This window comes from Hippichthys cyanospilos, chromosome 2 (genome assembly GCF_059441005.1).
Source record: "Hippichthys cyanospilos isolate Australia breed blue-spotted pipefish chromosome 2, RoL_Hcya_1.0, whole genome shotgun sequence".
NCBI classification, from domain to species: Eukaryota; Metazoa; Chordata; class Actinopteri; order Syngnathiformes; family Syngnathidae; genus Hippichthys; species Hippichthys cyanospilos.
This window is the reverse complement of record NC_142370.1, coordinates 30,484,026-30,500,943: the sequence shown is the minus strand read 5'-3', so window position 1 is coordinate 30,500,943 and position 16,918 is coordinate 30,484,026. Positions and strand designations below refer to the sequence as shown.

Genomic DNA, 16,918 nt, shown 5'->3' with positions numbered 1-16,918 from the left:
AACAGGACCTATTTAACTGGCCAAAGAATTGTAAATGTGTGAGTTATAAAAGTGTGCAATAACGGCAGTCTTACTTCAGAACAAATCTCTAATGACTCATTTTATCATGATAATGTTATGATCATTGTTGACCTTTAAAACAATACGGAGCACAAAAACATTTCAAACTGATGTTGCCTGTAATCACATTCATGCTTTGCTATCATGAAATAATGATGATGAAATTAACAGAAAAATTGCATTGTTTCCTGAAAACATAAATAATACATTTACAGCAATAGGGTAAGTAAAGAAATGCAAGTTCTAAGACGTATATGGGTCATGTTGGAGAGTGTTCTGAATTTGGAATGGGGATGCCTTATTATACAGGGGTGCACATAATTTTTTTGCATGGGTTACTCACATGAGTACCAGGACGTAATGTTTGATACTCACCCTTTCTTTCATTCAAAAGCCTTCCTCAATGTCACTCTGGGTGTGGCTTCCACATTAAGCGTCCGTGCGCACACAGCGGTTTTCTTGTATTCAAACCTGTGTCCTCAAAAATGTTCATGAGTCCATCAGTTTTGTAGTTTGTAGAAATACAACAGAAACTACCATTGCGAACATACTGTATTAACGAATGATGTAAAATGACTCCAGCAGGATAGACACATTTACAAAAGAGTAAGGAATTGGGTTGGGATGAAATCAGATTTTTTTTTTTAAGCTTAATTAGCTAAGTGCAATAAAATACACGGGTCGAATGCTCTGCTTTTCAATCTACTCCATTAAAGTAAAACAGCCAAATTCTGTGAGAAGCCCGGTCAATGCTTCAAAATAAAGCACCATAACAAGCAATGTATAATAAGAACAGCCTTGGTATGCTTTTATTTTGACGTTCCTCCTGGAACCACGGTTGCAACAACAATCTATTTGATAATCGTTTGCTCCAAAAGAGCAATATACTGTGAACACAGTTTTTCTGTTTGTTTTTATCATAAGGTGGGATGTTATACAGTTGACTAACACTATGTCAGTTTATATATATATATTATATATATATATATATATATATATATATATATATATAAACAGTGTATATATATATATATATAAAATATATATACAGTATATATATATATATATATATATATATATATATATATATATATATATATATATATATATATACAGTACTTTTTCTCCCGTTCTTTATGTATTTACCGTCAAGTTGCAATATTTGAGGGGACGTGCAAATACTGTGATTAAAATAAAAAACTGAAAGGTTAAAAGGCAAGCTACGCAATGAGAGGCAGAAGAATAGGGGGGGTTGAAAGAGAATATGATGGAGGGATGTGAAGGTGAAAGGTGGCGAAGAGAGAATGGAGAAGGAAAGACCAGTAAGCCAGGGGGGAAGGGTGCGAGTGGTACAACAGCTGCTGCTTAGTTGTAATTGCCTCAATTAGCTGATACAGTTACCATGGCAACAGTGTTTGAGTGGTTGCCATAGTGCAGTTGCGGCGTCTTCCCCACTGGGGATTCAGAGGTGGGGGGAGCTAATGATGATGATGATGGCGATGATGGTTAAAGAAGGCACAGAGTGGAAGTGCAAGAGGCGAGAGATTAAAGGAGTGATGATGAGGAGGATGAACATAGTGGCTTCTTGCGGAGGAAGAACAGGGGAACATGAAAGAGAATCAGAGAGCGACGCTGCTGCCGTACGGTTGGATAAAAAAAAGTGGTTTGTCAATCAGGAATAGGAGAAAATGAATACAAATATACATAGGTGAAAGACACTCATAAATATGGAGCAGAGAATGCTTTGATGACCAAAAAAACTAAATTGTATACAGCAACAACCACTTATGTACCAAATATATAGAAGAGAATAAATATAAAAATATATTTTTTATCAATTCTTTAATATTTGCCATCATGTTAGAGCTAATTTTGGTCAGGGCAGATGTTTGTGCAGCTGCTTGTTGCTAAACAGGATCCACAGCGCACAATTGAATATGAATTTGTATAATACACAAAAACAAATACAGCAGGAACCTCCAAAACCTTCTACTTTAATAATTGTCAATTAAATTATGGGACTCAAGCAGGAGAATGGCGGGAAGGCACGAAGCTTCAGTAGAGATAATCAAAAACCTTCTCCATGCGAACTAATAAGTGCCATTTGAAGAGGTTGGGGAATCAAAAGTTGGTCATGTAGGTAAAGTATAGAGAGGAAAATATGTGGGTGGAGAAAGAGGTGAAAGGAAAACGAGACGTGGAAAGTGAAGTGTGAGGTGGGTGCAGAGATAGAAAAGCTGATGGATGATGCAGATCACTGATTGTTGCAGTATATCTCCTCTTTTTCGTCTGTGTGAAAGGCGCACAGGAACAATAGAAATCCCTTACCATGGAAAACCGCTTTGACACTTGTCTATAATGCACTGTGATAGTCGGACCCATTAAGCCCAAGTGAATATTATGAAAGACATAAATATTTTCGCAAAGAAAATTGCGACATTGGCCAGGATGGGCTCAGACAAAAGTATTTATTATTATTAGTAGTAGTAGTAGTATATTTCAACAAGTATTTGACCAATTTTAAGGGCTTAGTCCTGATTCAAGAGTTTTACTGTCATATGCATAGTAACATCACACAATGAAATTCTTACTCTGTTAACTTCCCCGAACCGACAACGTTCCATAATCGAGCAAATAATAAGGTAGGCAATAAAACAAAAACAAAACAACAGTAATAGAGCAATAAGGGCAGTAATAATGAACCGCTAATAAATGAAGAGACTAGAGTATATGAGTATATCACGGAGTCGTGAAAAGAATGCATACATATGAGGAAGATGCAAAATATTATGTAGTGCAAAACATGATGTATTTAGCAGCTTTCCTGCACTGTGCAGGGTTGTAAGGTGCATTTACGCCTGCGGTAAAATGACTGATGATGACTATATGGATAATTAAATGTTAATGAAAAAGAAGTCATAACTATAAGGCATTATAGTGTTATGGACAGCGGACTAATAGGTTTGGTCCTATTAGTTTTTTAAAATGCTTTCCAGAATCATTTTGCGAGCTGGATTACACTTCCTCGCCGTCAGATCTATCTGTAAAACACCCCTAGTCTCGGTTGTGTCCTCTATGTTAAACACTAGTTCATTGAAAATAGATGTTGTACGCAACCACAGTTAATTATTAGAAACACTGTTCAAATGTCAAACTTGTTTCATGTTTACGTGTTTTGGGAGAGAAGTGAGGACTCCACCGTTCGCTACATTGCATACTGTGATTTTCTACCGAGTAAAAAAACACTTACTGTCTGTTTGCGTGAGGCGAGCTTAAAAAATATCTGCAGAAAGCATCGGATGGAGGGAACTGAAGGGTAAAAGGTTGCATGCGGAGGTCTATAGGGGTTGCTGATGAGGCTCCACTCCATCTGTGATTGGTCAACTTGAGAAACTATGACCAGCGGCCCGAGGAGCGATGTGTCGCCATGTCTAATCTGTTGGAAGATGGATGATGGTGACTGGACAGCAGCTGGAATGTGACTTCCAACTGGTGCATTGATGTGTGGCCGCTACACATTGCTCTCCAACCATACATGTGTGTGTCAATGTGTGTGTGTGCTCAGGAACATCATCACCATCTTCGATCTGCTCCTCAAGTGCCACCATTAGAACTTAGAACTGCTATCCAAAAAACAAACAAAACTCAAATGTTAGCGTTACATATATATATATATATATAACGCCACTGATTTATATAGGTTTAAAATGTAGAATTAGGCTTGTAATGAATGGACTTTAAATGTTTGAATTTGTTACCATAGAAATGTGCATTTTTCCTTGCCTTAATGGTCATTCCGGTGCCTTGGTCACATACATTTTTCATGATTATTAATGAAAGGCCATCATTCTACTTGGGGGGCTCTTTCACTGTGTAAGTTGTGCGATTTATCATAACACCATGCCCGAAGGTTTTAGAAATGAGGACAGGACTGAATGTGGGGCAATTGCTCAGCAGGCGTGCGCTCAGTTTGTTCACTGATAGTTGCTCAGAGCTTTATTGCACCTTTATTATTTTATTTTGATAATTATGATCTCATTTAGGTATAATCATCTCTGTTGCTTGGAATTCTACTTTCAAATTGAATGTGCTATATACTCTACTTCTACACATAATTCTATTTAAAATGACATCATATGTACATGGTAGAAGCTCAAAATTTGACAAAGTTACACAACTTACACAAGTTTTGGCACATTCACCTTTTAAATGTCTATAGCAACCAGTACCTTAGAACAGGGGTTCTCAAATGGGGGTACGGGTACCCCAGGGGATAACTGAAGAAATTATTTAAGTGATTAAATGTTTTTTTGTGTACCAATACAAATTAAGTTCGAAGGTTTCTAAAGTTTAATAAATCAGACCTTCAGATTTTTTAACCTAAAAATGCTTTGCACTGGTTAAGGGGTACTTGGCATATTTCACTTAGTCTTACAATTAACTTGTGAGGCATCAGCTTTCTCCTACTTGCCATACTGTGCCAAAAAAATGACCCCCTTTCAGTAAGCCTAGTAAAACCCACATTTTCCTGACATAATCTCCTTATTCTCATCCTATAACTACAAAATGGAAGAATGCCAAAAGACATGCAAACACGTTTGTGGTGCTCTTGTAAACACCTGTCTCGCACAGTTTCTTGACGCAAAGCTCGTCTAAATTCAGCTTGTACTTCCAGTAACCTGCGCTGATTCTTTAGAGATTTATATCTGGTTATTATAACTATAAACAAAATTGAAGACAATGTGAAACGGGTCAAAAGACAACAGCTTCTTTTTTTTTTCCTTGTCCAGCTGCAACAGAAAACAATGTCTTTTTTTTTCCAAATCCTGAATACAAAACGCTGTTACATGTAATCCATTAATCCCCAAGCCTGTTTAAAACAGTGCCTCTATAGTTAAGAGGATAAAAAAACAAACAAAAAAAAATTTAGTTAATTCAATCACCTCCTGAGTGGGGTTTGATTTTTTTTTTGTTTTGTTTTAATTGAGGGATTCCACTGAAATGAACACAACCTGCTCTGATAATCATGAAGATAAACCATAACAAAAGCATCCGATCAACATTAATAAATCCATTTTTAAAAAATGAGGACTGATGAAATCAATTTGGTTTCACATATTGCTCATTCCTCACAATGAATTCTTTCGCATAAAGTGTGAAGGAGCTTCTGCCACGCAAATAACATTTCTCAATGTATAGTTGGACCGCGGCTTATTATTTGCATAGCTTTAAATGCAAAACATCTGCCCGTGAATTCCTTTTGTATTCTATTAATTATCATCACGAGCGCCTGGCTGCCTATTTAATGGTAGCACAAACCCAGTAACCATTTCTACTACTGATCAGCCCAACCCCCTCAGTTACACGCCACCCATCCCCCCCATTGGTACTTACATCACGGCATATCACATCCAGCCGTGCACTTCATACGGTCACACCCACACTCCTATTCTGCTCCCACATAGATACCTTCTTCACCCCCCCCCCCTTTTCAATTGAATATCATCACTCTCAGCCTCATTGTTACATCTCCAAACCTGCACACCCACCCTTCCCTCCTTCTTTTCATCCCTCCATCATAACTAAAACTGACAACTCCGACAGGATTTCCAGCGACTTGTCCAACACGATGAGAGTGAAAGCATAAGGATCATTCGAAAACGCTGACTGAAAAAAGAAATCAAAAGGCTCCCTATTCCCAGACAGGTTGAAATATTCGTGTTCATCTGCCTACTACTGTAAAATTATATTCCTAGGCTATCATTTTTAAGACATGATCTCCTGAATGATCTGCTCCAGCGCCTTGTGGAGGATTACAAAAGGAAAGAAGAAAAAGCATAAATGAGGTGAATGTGCTTTTGGAGACATTTCATCAGTTAAAAAAAAAAAAAAAAAGGAAAATCCCATGTCAGCAAACTGCAAATACTGCCAAGCCAACGTGCATGATGGATGAACACACCAGTTCTCGACACCCTGACAATTTCACCATTCTGCCAACAGTGCAATAAAATATCGGATTGCATGAATCAATTACGTAATTATAAACAAATGTATAGTGTCCGTACATGTGCGGGCATTAAAAAAAGAAAACAGCAAAGTCTATCCATTCTGGGGTCAAAATCCATATTTTGTTTTACGCGACAAAACCAAACCACCTGCATCTTATGAAGTGCAATTGCAGCCAATAAGAATCTGGAGGAAGTAACACCTTTTTTCTCATTATGATGAATCAGATAAATGCATACAAATCTTTAAAAATCCCATCTTTGAAAGTAGCATTTTGTAAAACTGAAAATTCATTTAAGGACATAGAAATCTACTGTACTGTTAAAGATATTCAGAGCATGTAGAAGTTTGAGAAAACTAATAATACTAAATTATATTAATGTTATAATCATTATTTATACTAATTATTTACTACTACTTCCACTTATAATAATAATATATATTTTTATTTTTAAAGGAAAAATGTGTAACATTTTGGTCATTTTTTCTGTAAAAAAGAATACAGGAAATGATTATAAATTTAAAAAACTTGCAAATAAATGTGTTCTTCGCGACCAACAGTATGTTTTAAATATAATTGTAGGTCTAGTTATTAAATTATATTAGATGGGGGGTGGCACCCCTCTGGAGGCTGCCATGTCTGTTATCGCTACAGACAACGGTAAATGCAGCACCTCCTGCTGTCCCTAATGAAAAACAGTCTAAATCTTTCACATTGTCCCTTCTTTGGTTATTTTATTGTGTTTTAGACGGAGCTGTAACCTGTATAACCGCTTTACAAAATCATTAATAGTTGTTGAAATTTTAATAATATTGCTTGTCTTCATTCGTTCATGTTAAAATGGATGCAGTTTTTGGTATACTCAAAGTTATACATGGGGAGGGGTGCATAAAGCACTGCTGTAAATACAATGAGCGTGTGTAAATACACAACGAGCGTGTGAACGATACAAATGAGCATGCAAAAAAATGAACATTACTGTATGGCGTGCTTAGAAGCGTGACAATGGTCAAGTGCACTAGGAATTAGCAGGTGGCTGACAGAGAAAAAGACCAAGTACGCTCTTTGAAACTCAATGGCCGCCAGCGACTGTGCAATGTGACCATGCCCCCCCTCCCCTTTCAAACCCACACACCCAATCTGCTTTCTCTCCAGCGTTTACCCTCCGCCCCTTGCGCACACACATCGTCGGAAAAACCTCGATCCACACGTACTGTACATGCTCCCAAAAGCTTATGCTAAGCGTGCAGCCATTGAACTATAAAAAAAGATATAAAAGTCTCTTTTGCCAGTTGTTCATCAGGTATTCCATGCAGCAGAAAAAGGTGTGCCCTGAGGCTTCGTTCCGTCAGTCCAGTCGTATTCTGCTCCTCTAGCAAATGAAAGCATGTGTTGATATGTGTTGGATGTGCGCGTGCATGCCCTATAGGTTACAGCTCTCTATTGAGAACATTCTATGAACATGTGTTTGAGGAACGTGAGCGTGTTTCTCATTAGTGCCATTAATGCCTCCCATTTATTAATGTGCTGCAGAGGTCAAATAGCAAGCTAAAGGAGATCAGCGAAAAAAAAAGGGAAGAAGAGCAGGTGGATTAGTCTATTTTTCTCAAGGACAGACAAGTTCTTATTTATAGCACTTTCATGCACCAAGTCAATTCGATGTTCTTTATATATAAACTCTGAATCGTAACCCTTGTGAAGTATTTTCACCATTTTTGCAACATTTTCTTCCACGTCATTCTGTCAGTATTTTTGCTAAGGGATAGCACACTCACATACCGTTTGGGTGAAATTTCAGCTCCCTAGTTTCCTCTTTCAATGCTTTCAATGCTACCAGTTTATGTGACGCCAATCATGTTAATGATTTTTTACAATAATTACGGAGCAGCTGTAGTAAATATCTAAATCAAGTGTAATGTAAATGTCACGTATATTTTTTTTGTAAAATTCATAGAAAATCACCAATGTTCTATCTTTTGTAAGATAGTATTTGCAGAACTGGCCAGCGAGCTACTCATGTGATCTTTGGGGGCTAACTGGTGCCCAAGAGTACTACTTTGGTGACCCCTGAACTAGACACTAGCCCCGATCGTACGCCCATATGTTGACAACCCCCCAATCCATAGCTGAGCCATGTACAAGGGGAAACGGTAAATTACAAATAGAATTCATCTCCACAATAATCCAAAGAGTTTCATACTTTTGTCATATTCATGAGTGAAATAGAATGACATCCAGCACACATGTCCAAGGAACTAAAAATCTGTCCATCTGCACCTTGCTCAAGTCCACCAACATGACATTTACACCACCTTTGCTATACCTTAGGCCTCCTTTTAGCTACTCTAAAGATTAGCCTACTTTCTGCCACCAAATTGTCAGGTGCACTGGAAGCACGCAAAAGAAAAATGCATGTAAAAAAATGGGAATGCTGCATCTTCTGACTCAAAGTTGAAGAACACATTAAATCAAACTGTGAGAAGTTACGAGCAACTGCATTGATCACCTAAAATATGGTGTGCTGAATCAACTCGATTTTATTTCATCATCATGTTTACTTAATAATCTCAGGACTGTATATCCTGCTATAGTTTTTAAGATTATGTTCTATTTCAAAATGTACCTGGATTCTGATGTTTTTATCCGAAATTGAGTCAATTAAATACAGCACTTTTTTTCCGTTGACTAAACAACCTGGATTGTTAAATTTATAATCATTCCGATTCCCGGTAGTCGTACAGATTGTTATTGTGTGCAGTGAAAGAAGCACTTACAGATTGGCCTCAGGTACAAATTCTGCTTGGCACCCAAGACATATTTTATGTATGGACTCAAAAGGAATGGGAGCGTATAGAGATTATGTAAGTATTGAGGAATGATCATGTGGCAGCACGCACACTCCACCCCTCTACCAAAGCACCCCCCCCCCCACCCACCCCTTCTATAGATGAAGCTTGTGTGTTGGACCAGCAGATCAAGGCAAATAACCCTGCAGTGAGTAAATTGATTTACATACACTAGCTGTCAGAGGGATTTGTTTCCCTCGAGCGGGAGGTGTCTTTTTCCTTCTTCTGCTGCTGCTGCTTCTCCCTGTGATTCTTTTCTCATCATTACTGTTATTTCTTTCTATGGTTGGGGGTTCTGTATGCCTCATAGGGAGTCAGTTAAGTGCAAGGATTACTAGAGGGAAGAAACTTTCCGCTGAGAGACAGTTTCGGTCAAAGCTCTGCATATCCTATTCAGTTATCCACATTTGTACTTCATTTGTCATCCGTGGATCATCCATCCATCCTTATGTTTGTCCTAGTTAGGTTTCAAAGTTGACTTTCAGCAATAGTGTGGAACACCGTGAACCGGTCACTCACATTCACTAGAGGCACACAGGTTTAACTCATCCAATCCCAAAGACATATTTTGACGGTTTATTAGAGTCCAGACATGCAATCCCAGGTATTTTACCAGTACCGCTTTTTCATGTTGTTTTTTTCAAGTGTTAAAGGGACAATGTGCAAGAATTAGATCATTTTTCATTAAAAAGGCGCAAACGTTTTCAGCAGGTGGTATCTACATGTCGACTGATGGGGGTTCCTCTTGGTGCTTTTCCGACCAGAGCTGGAGTCTGGTTTCCCCCTCCAGGATTGTGTTAGGGGTTAGCTATGGTTGAGAAAGCTCCTTTTTGACTTCAGTTGTGTTGAGGGTTTATTTCCGTATAGATTGTGGCAGTCGCCTGTTGAGACCTTTTGTCTTCTCAACTGTCAATTGATACCCAGGAGTCACTTACGTATTCTACCAAACACTTCAAAACTGAGGCACTGAGACAAAAGACAAGATATGTCCAGGTCTGAAGTGCAAGTATTTGGCGAGGATAGCATTTTGTGCCTAATAGAGGTACACACTAAAAGACGTGAGTTGCAAAACAGGCTTTGCATTGATTTTTTTTTAGAAACATAGGGTACTTTCCACAGTGCTGGAGAACATGAAAAATGTCACACAAGTCAATATTGGCATAGAGTGCCAAGTTTACAAATTTCCTCACTAAGGGACAAATAAAGTTATCTTATCTAAAAGTGGATTTTGCAAGTATGTCACAGCATAGTAACATAAGACAGACCTTCAATTGCACCCATTCACCTTTTCGTATAGTTGTATAAAATCGAAGTAATTTTTATAATGCTTAATTGATATGCAACCAACATAAAGTTTTTTTTTACTGTATACAGTTTACATACTGTGCTTTACAACAATACTCAACAATATTTCAAATTTCATGTAGATATTAAAAACATGTCACTCCAAGTGAATGAAGGCGTCTTTTTACATATCTACCTTTTTGTTTTTATCATAGCCCTCGATGTCCTCTTTCTGTGTTCCTTGACTGACATTGTGCAGCAGCCCTAAAAAACAAAGTGTGGATCACCCTCATTCACTTGAATGGGCCCAGTTGAGGTCTGTGCCATGAAATACTGTATGTTGCCACAAGCTTCATATTCCATATTTACAATTTCATATGTACCATTGAAAGAAAGAATTCATTATACTACATATGGGATTATAAATATGGTTATTTATTACTGGAAAACAATATATTTGTATATAACTTGTCAGCTGCCCCCTTCTTGCTTAAAACAAGGAAATGGCGTGTACCGTAAAGCTTCATGTTGTTGGCCAATCAGATGGACAATCACAGACCTCCTTTGCCTGCATTTTGGAAACAGATTGGAAGGTCTGAGAAATGGTTCCATTGAAACCTCAAAAAAGTTTATCGGAAAGATGGTAACCAGTTTCTTTCAAGGTAGCGCTCCAATACGTCACAAACAGCACATAATTCAGGTGCACAACCTTTGAATTTGGTTTTTTCTTTCTATATTTTTGTGAGAACAGGCTTCATCAGTTGCCTTGACCAATTCATTCTGTTACATGAATGAATCACGATCTTTAAGTCTTACAGATGTATTGAGTCAGATTTGCGCAGAATGAAAAGATGAATTTTCCCACACTTCAGAAGCGCACTTTGATTTTATCTACAGGAGACTTAAAAGATGTCAAGTGCGTACTGAAAAGACCTTTGAAGCACTTCACAGAGAATTGAGAGAACCAGGACATTGCCAACAAACAAATGTCTGTGTTAATTCAATTACAAAGGCCTATTTTAATGACTTAAACAACATTGCATTACAAATACGTGTGGTATAGTTGTTGATTTTATTGTATTCTTTAAACATGACATATCTTCCATTGATAAACTTAAACACTGGAAAAAACAAGTCACTAATGACCCTGACAAGGCAAGAAGCAATTTTATCATTTTAAGTTTTTTAAAAAAACGTTTTCATCATCTGCAGTTAAAATCTCTATTAGTTAGCGGGATTAAAAAGGGCTACCAATATCGACACACCGTTATCTAAAAAAACAAAACAAAAAAAAAGCAATCAATTACTGATTAAGGATGCCAAGAAATCGCGAGTCAATTATGCTGACATTGTATGACAGCAAGTCCCCAGCGCTAGCGCAAGCCGCTAACTGGGTGGGGCATTCAAATGCGGTCAACATTTCAAACAAAAACAAACAAACCAACCAACCAAAACACCCACCTATGCATTCAACGTTAATAACTGCAAAGATCTAAACAATATGGGCTTTCTATTTTTCCATAAATCTATAAAAGCTGACAAATTGCAAGAAAAATGATGTGTCTGAACCCGTTCCTCAAGAATCCAACATTTTTTCTAGGTTTCTTTCCCCCACACGCACACGCACACACAGACACCCTTTCACCATGAAGTGTTTTCCTCGAAGAGCATTTTAGTATAGTAAACACATGGCTTGGCTTTGCGCGAGTTGTAGGCGGTGAAAGTGAGATGTTGGCGCGAAACTCTGTTTCCTGTCTCACCAGGGACCACCTCCAAGTTGTGAAATGCCCAATTATGGTTAGTTGCACGCGGACCATTTTATTACCACCTACTCAGTTTCTCATCTTGTTTGACAATTCAAACCAAGCATCCAAGGCAAGCTTGTCCATTTTGCCTGTCCCATCCTCCAGCGCTGTCTCGGAACCGTCCCATTTTGCCCACGCTTGCTTGAAACGGGCCGCTGTGCCCACAGTAGTGCAAGAATAGATTTTCTCTTATGTAGTGCTGCAGAAGGAGGAACAAATGCATTGTATCATTCATTCATTCATCCTACAATGTTTTATGCAGAAAATCCATGAACATGCGCATCTTGCAGAGGCACTGTCCTTCACTTACTGCAGTGTGTGTGTGTGTGTGTGTGTGTGTGTGTGTGTGTGTGTGTGTGTGTGTGTGTGTCTATGTATACATGCACATCCGCATTCATTTGTTCCTGTATAAGTATGATCCAACATGCTATCTGCATTCATCTGGATAAAGGAAATGCAGGCAATAGAATAGACATTATCCCGTGACATCATCGTAGAACTACCTTCAAACATTAAGGCACCCTTCCAGTGTAAAAAAAAAAAAGATAATAAAAATGTGAAACACTTATGATGGTGTTTTTTTTTAAGTGCATTCAATTTTTCGAATTGTTTTCTCTTCATTTTTAAGGTCAGACGATGAAAGGATGATGAAAAGTCAAAGGCTAAACAAGCTAACATGGCTGGTATTGATTTTCCAGCAATTGATGACATTCGGAGCATTCTGTATGAGTGTGACAAATGTGCAAGTAATTATGTTACAAAAGAAATCAATACATCTTGCAGTTTGGTGTGGGGTGTGAGTTTTTTGTTGTAGTTTTTTTTCCCCACATTCTGCTGTGAAGAATATTTTGTTTTACTAAAACACTGTTCAAACATGCCAATTTTTTTGTTTTAAAAACTTTCACTCAGTCTCCCTGTGAAATATGATTTCATCCAAGTACCTCTTAACCAGTGCAAAGCATTTTGGGGTAAAAAAAAAAATTAAAAAATTAAAAACTACTTTAAAAATGTCATCCGTGTCTGATTTATTAAATGTTAGACCTTTTCAAACTTCATTTGTATTGGTCCACAAAAAATAATCAGCCTAAGGTGCCTTCTTTTGGATCAATATACATACAGTATATATCAAAATACATACAGTATATATTTATCCACAGAAAAATATTCAACATAAAGTGTCAGACCTGTTCTCAAAAAGAAACACTTATCCACAGAAAAATATTCAACTTCTGGGATCAGAGTCAAGATAAATAAAAACTAGGTGTAGGTACGACTCCCTCTCTTTGACACACATCTTCCACAACCGGATTTAAACGCATTCATGCTCGGATTGTTGGCTGTGCATCATCCCAAGGCATCGCAAAGTGCCCTAATCTATCTCTGTTTAAGCAAAATTGCAAAAAAAAAAAAAAAAAAACATCCATGCGCAGTTGCACTCGTCTCAGCGTGAAAACAGCGCTCAATGAGTGGAGCGTTCAAGGGAATCTTTCAAAGTCAGCAACACTCATTCTGTTGTCATTATTCCTCGTTAATTATTTGTGCAAAGGGAATTGTATTCACAGGGCAGCATAATGAGCACAAGGAAAGAGCAGAGTGGGATGTTAGTATGCAAGAGTATAAGCGCACACCCTGCTGTGGGCTTGCACTTATATAGCAGTCCATTATATACAGAAGCAAATATTGCTGCTGAGATTTCATTATTCACAACGTAAACACAAAGAAATTATGATGCAGCGGCTCAGCTTTTGATGTAGAAAATATACATTGACGTATATGCTCATTGAGTATGGGCGTGCGTGTGTGACCATGTGAAATGAGTCATTCAGCTGTGATTTCACAGTACGCATCCATAACGTGGCCCCGTGCGTGTGCATGCATGTGTCAATCCACATGCATGTATGATGAGCCCATCAAACATAGCCGTTAAAAATGTAAATTCACTTTTGCCTTCATATTCCCTGTCACACTGTCTCATTAGTCGTGCATCGTAAAGCAGTAGGCAGATGATTACTATAGGCCTGAAGTATTCCTAAGGAATTGCAGGCGTGCGTATGGTACAAGGATTGCGCGGTATATTATTGCTGGTGTAAACCACACCTTGAAATATTGATCATTATGCATCATTAGACGCGATCAGACACACTTATATATTTATGTCTAACAGTGTATGGCAAAGAAGGCTTCATGAAATATATTACCTGTTGTTTAAGTAGATATTTTAGCATCTAAGTGCAAATTTAATCTTTCGGGGATTAATGAGTGCCAGAATCAAAGCTATTAATAGTGAGAAATATCAAGTAATTCTTAATGAAGTGTTAATGCATTGCAGACATGTCATTTTTTTTTAGTTGCGAGGTCTGCTTTTGACCAGCAGGTCTAATGTGCGAGTGCAAAGAAAAAAAAAAATACTCAACACAAAGAGGTTGTCAGCGACATGATAAAAAGCAGGTAATCAATGTGGCCACTTTGATTTTCCCCAGCATACATTAAGCCTGCCGTGCAAACCTTGAATTCGCATATTCAGGAATCACATTAACCAAAGAGAAACACATCGAGTCGATTTATCAAGATTTGATGAGGAAGTGACTCGTGTGATCAATTTAGAGCCATGTTTCGTTTTATTTTTCCCTGCAGTGTCTTCTGACTATCTTTAACCAGTCTCCTGGGAACTCCCCCGCTACTTCATCTTTGTGTTTGATTACATTATTACCTGTTATGTTAGGAATTGATTGCCAGCTAGTTATTTACACCTCGTGGTATATTGCGGGTCAAATTGATCCATCCAAAAATATTAAAGGGCCCATATTATGAGGTCTTAAACTTTTTCGTTAAATACATGTATAAAAATTAAAATCTTACTTTACCTGCATTGGAAATTCAATTTCTTATGAAATGCAGTAGAACTCCTCAAGAATGAAATCATATTTGCAGTCAGAACTTTTTTCACAACAGAGAACTTTTCACTATAGCAAATTTGTCTTGGACCTAAACATAGAAAATGTTTTGTGCAATCTTATTGAAGTTGAAAACGAAACAATTCAACATTTAAAAAAAAACAAACAAACAAACAAGAAGAAGAAAGTAGCAAATTTACATTTAGCATTCATTTTTATACTTACATTAATTTATTGCATGTCTTTCACTTTGCTTCATCCACCTTTCATCTTTAGTACTTTTATCCTGTTTTCAAGCGTTGCTTGTTAGCTTGACGCGTCCGCAAGTCCACGCAAAACTTCTTTACGAACGAAAAACATGGCTGACGAATTATTGCTTATGGAACTTCGCCGTTACAAACACCTTTATGATTCGTCTGAAAAGGAATACCGTGATTTGAATACCAAAACAACTTATGGCGAGCACCATGTTGGGGAGAGATGCGGAGTCTGTTCAAAAACGCTTGGATGAATTTAAATCGTTTGAATCTACTGGGATTCTCTATGCTCTATGCTCTCTCTGTTATGCAGTAGTGCTGTTTGTATGCTGTATACTCTAATTACTGCCACCTAGAGTGTGGGAGAATATCGCCTGACTGCGGGGGAAGCCGAGTGTAAAGTGCTGCAAAACGCGTGCCTGCCTACATGTCATGTCTAAAAACCAAGATAGACTTTTCCTGCAGGCTTGTTTTTGCCATAGTGAATTTCAGTAATACAAATGCAGACAAACATTTCGTATTATTCAACAGGGGTGTTTTTTGTTGTATGGGGAACTAAGAAAGAGGGAAAGGCGTCAATTCATTGTTTTTTTTCACTTGCAGATTTCTTCATTGAGGAGTTTTACTGTATGAGGTTTTGTTTTGTTTTTTTGTTTTTTGGCGATTGGATTCCTGAAGTGAAACAGCTCCTTCGAACCGCACAGGACAGATTCAGAATTGTAGCCAGTGAATAAATCGCTGTACTATCTATTAACTTTGTCGCGAGTTATATTTTGTAAAGGGGTTCTAGAAGTGTCAAGAAAAACCTTTTAATTTTTCCCCGGCCTTTAAAAAGTCTAAAACCGAGTGCCTTCAACACCTATAAATTTACTGAAACACTATATTATCACATTCGTCTGTAAATATTGCCGCTTTAACTAGATAGGTAAAGCTTTCCATGGTAACAGTGCAACAGCACTAACAAGATCAAGGTTTAGCGCAATGAATGTCACCGTCTGGCTCGGACAGGATTACCCAGGATTAACCCAGACTATCTGTCAGCTAATGAGGGTTAGAGGTTCCCTCTCATGGCCCAGTCTTTGGTTCCAGTGTGAGTGTACATAGCATTAAACCTGAAAGCCAAATCCATGTTACATACAAACAAGTCTAATCCATGTTTCATTGATCATCAATACATGCATGCTGCCGACTCCTAAAACTGCAACTTTGGAGCATTTCAAATCCAAAATTGGAGCTCATTTTTAAAATAGTTTTCCACAGAAAACATTCTGTTACTGCTTTTATCATGAAAGGCTTTAATGAAAAGATGTTCATGACGGAAATATGGGGTGTTGTTTTCTCTAATTGTTAGGCATGCGCGAGTAAACGTCAACTCATACCAGTCAAGTCTGGTTTGACTTTAACACGTCTCGTGAGAGTCAAATCACTGTATACAATTAGAGCAATAATTAGAGACAAATGAAACCCTAACCCTAAGGAATGTGAACCAACTAGGTATTGGATATTTTTCTGTCTGTCACGAGTAATTTATTTTGTTGTCGTATTTGGGTACGGGCCAATTGGAGGGGATCATTTGGTGAAAAGGCACATTTTATACGGGATTGAGAATGGATGAAGTCTTAGAAGCCATGTCTTAGACAGTGGTGTTGTTTCATTTTTCACATTATTTTCTTTAAAATGAATTGTTTTTAAATATAAAATACAAAATGAAACTGAAAATTGCCATGTGAACGTTTGTTTTCAGTTTTTCTCAATATGGGTGTTC

General features: G+C 37.7%; 1 long non-coding RNA gene across 1 annotated transcript; it reads right to left on the bottom strand.

Moving 5' to 3' along the window:
• Positions 1 to 3,384: 3,384 nt before the first annotated feature.
• Positions 3,385 to 15,393, bottom strand: LOC148428224 (uncharacterized). Its single transcript, XR_015864876.1, has 5 exons — positions 15,122 to 15,393; positions 12,030 to 12,201; positions 10,712 to 10,765; positions 10,394 to 10,461; positions 3,385 to 3,496 (listed from the first exon to the last, which is right to left on the bottom strand). It is a non-coding gene; the product is annotated as an uncharacterized LOC148428224 (long non-coding RNA).
• Between the last annotated feature and the right edge of the window lie 1,525 nt (positions 15,394 to 16,918).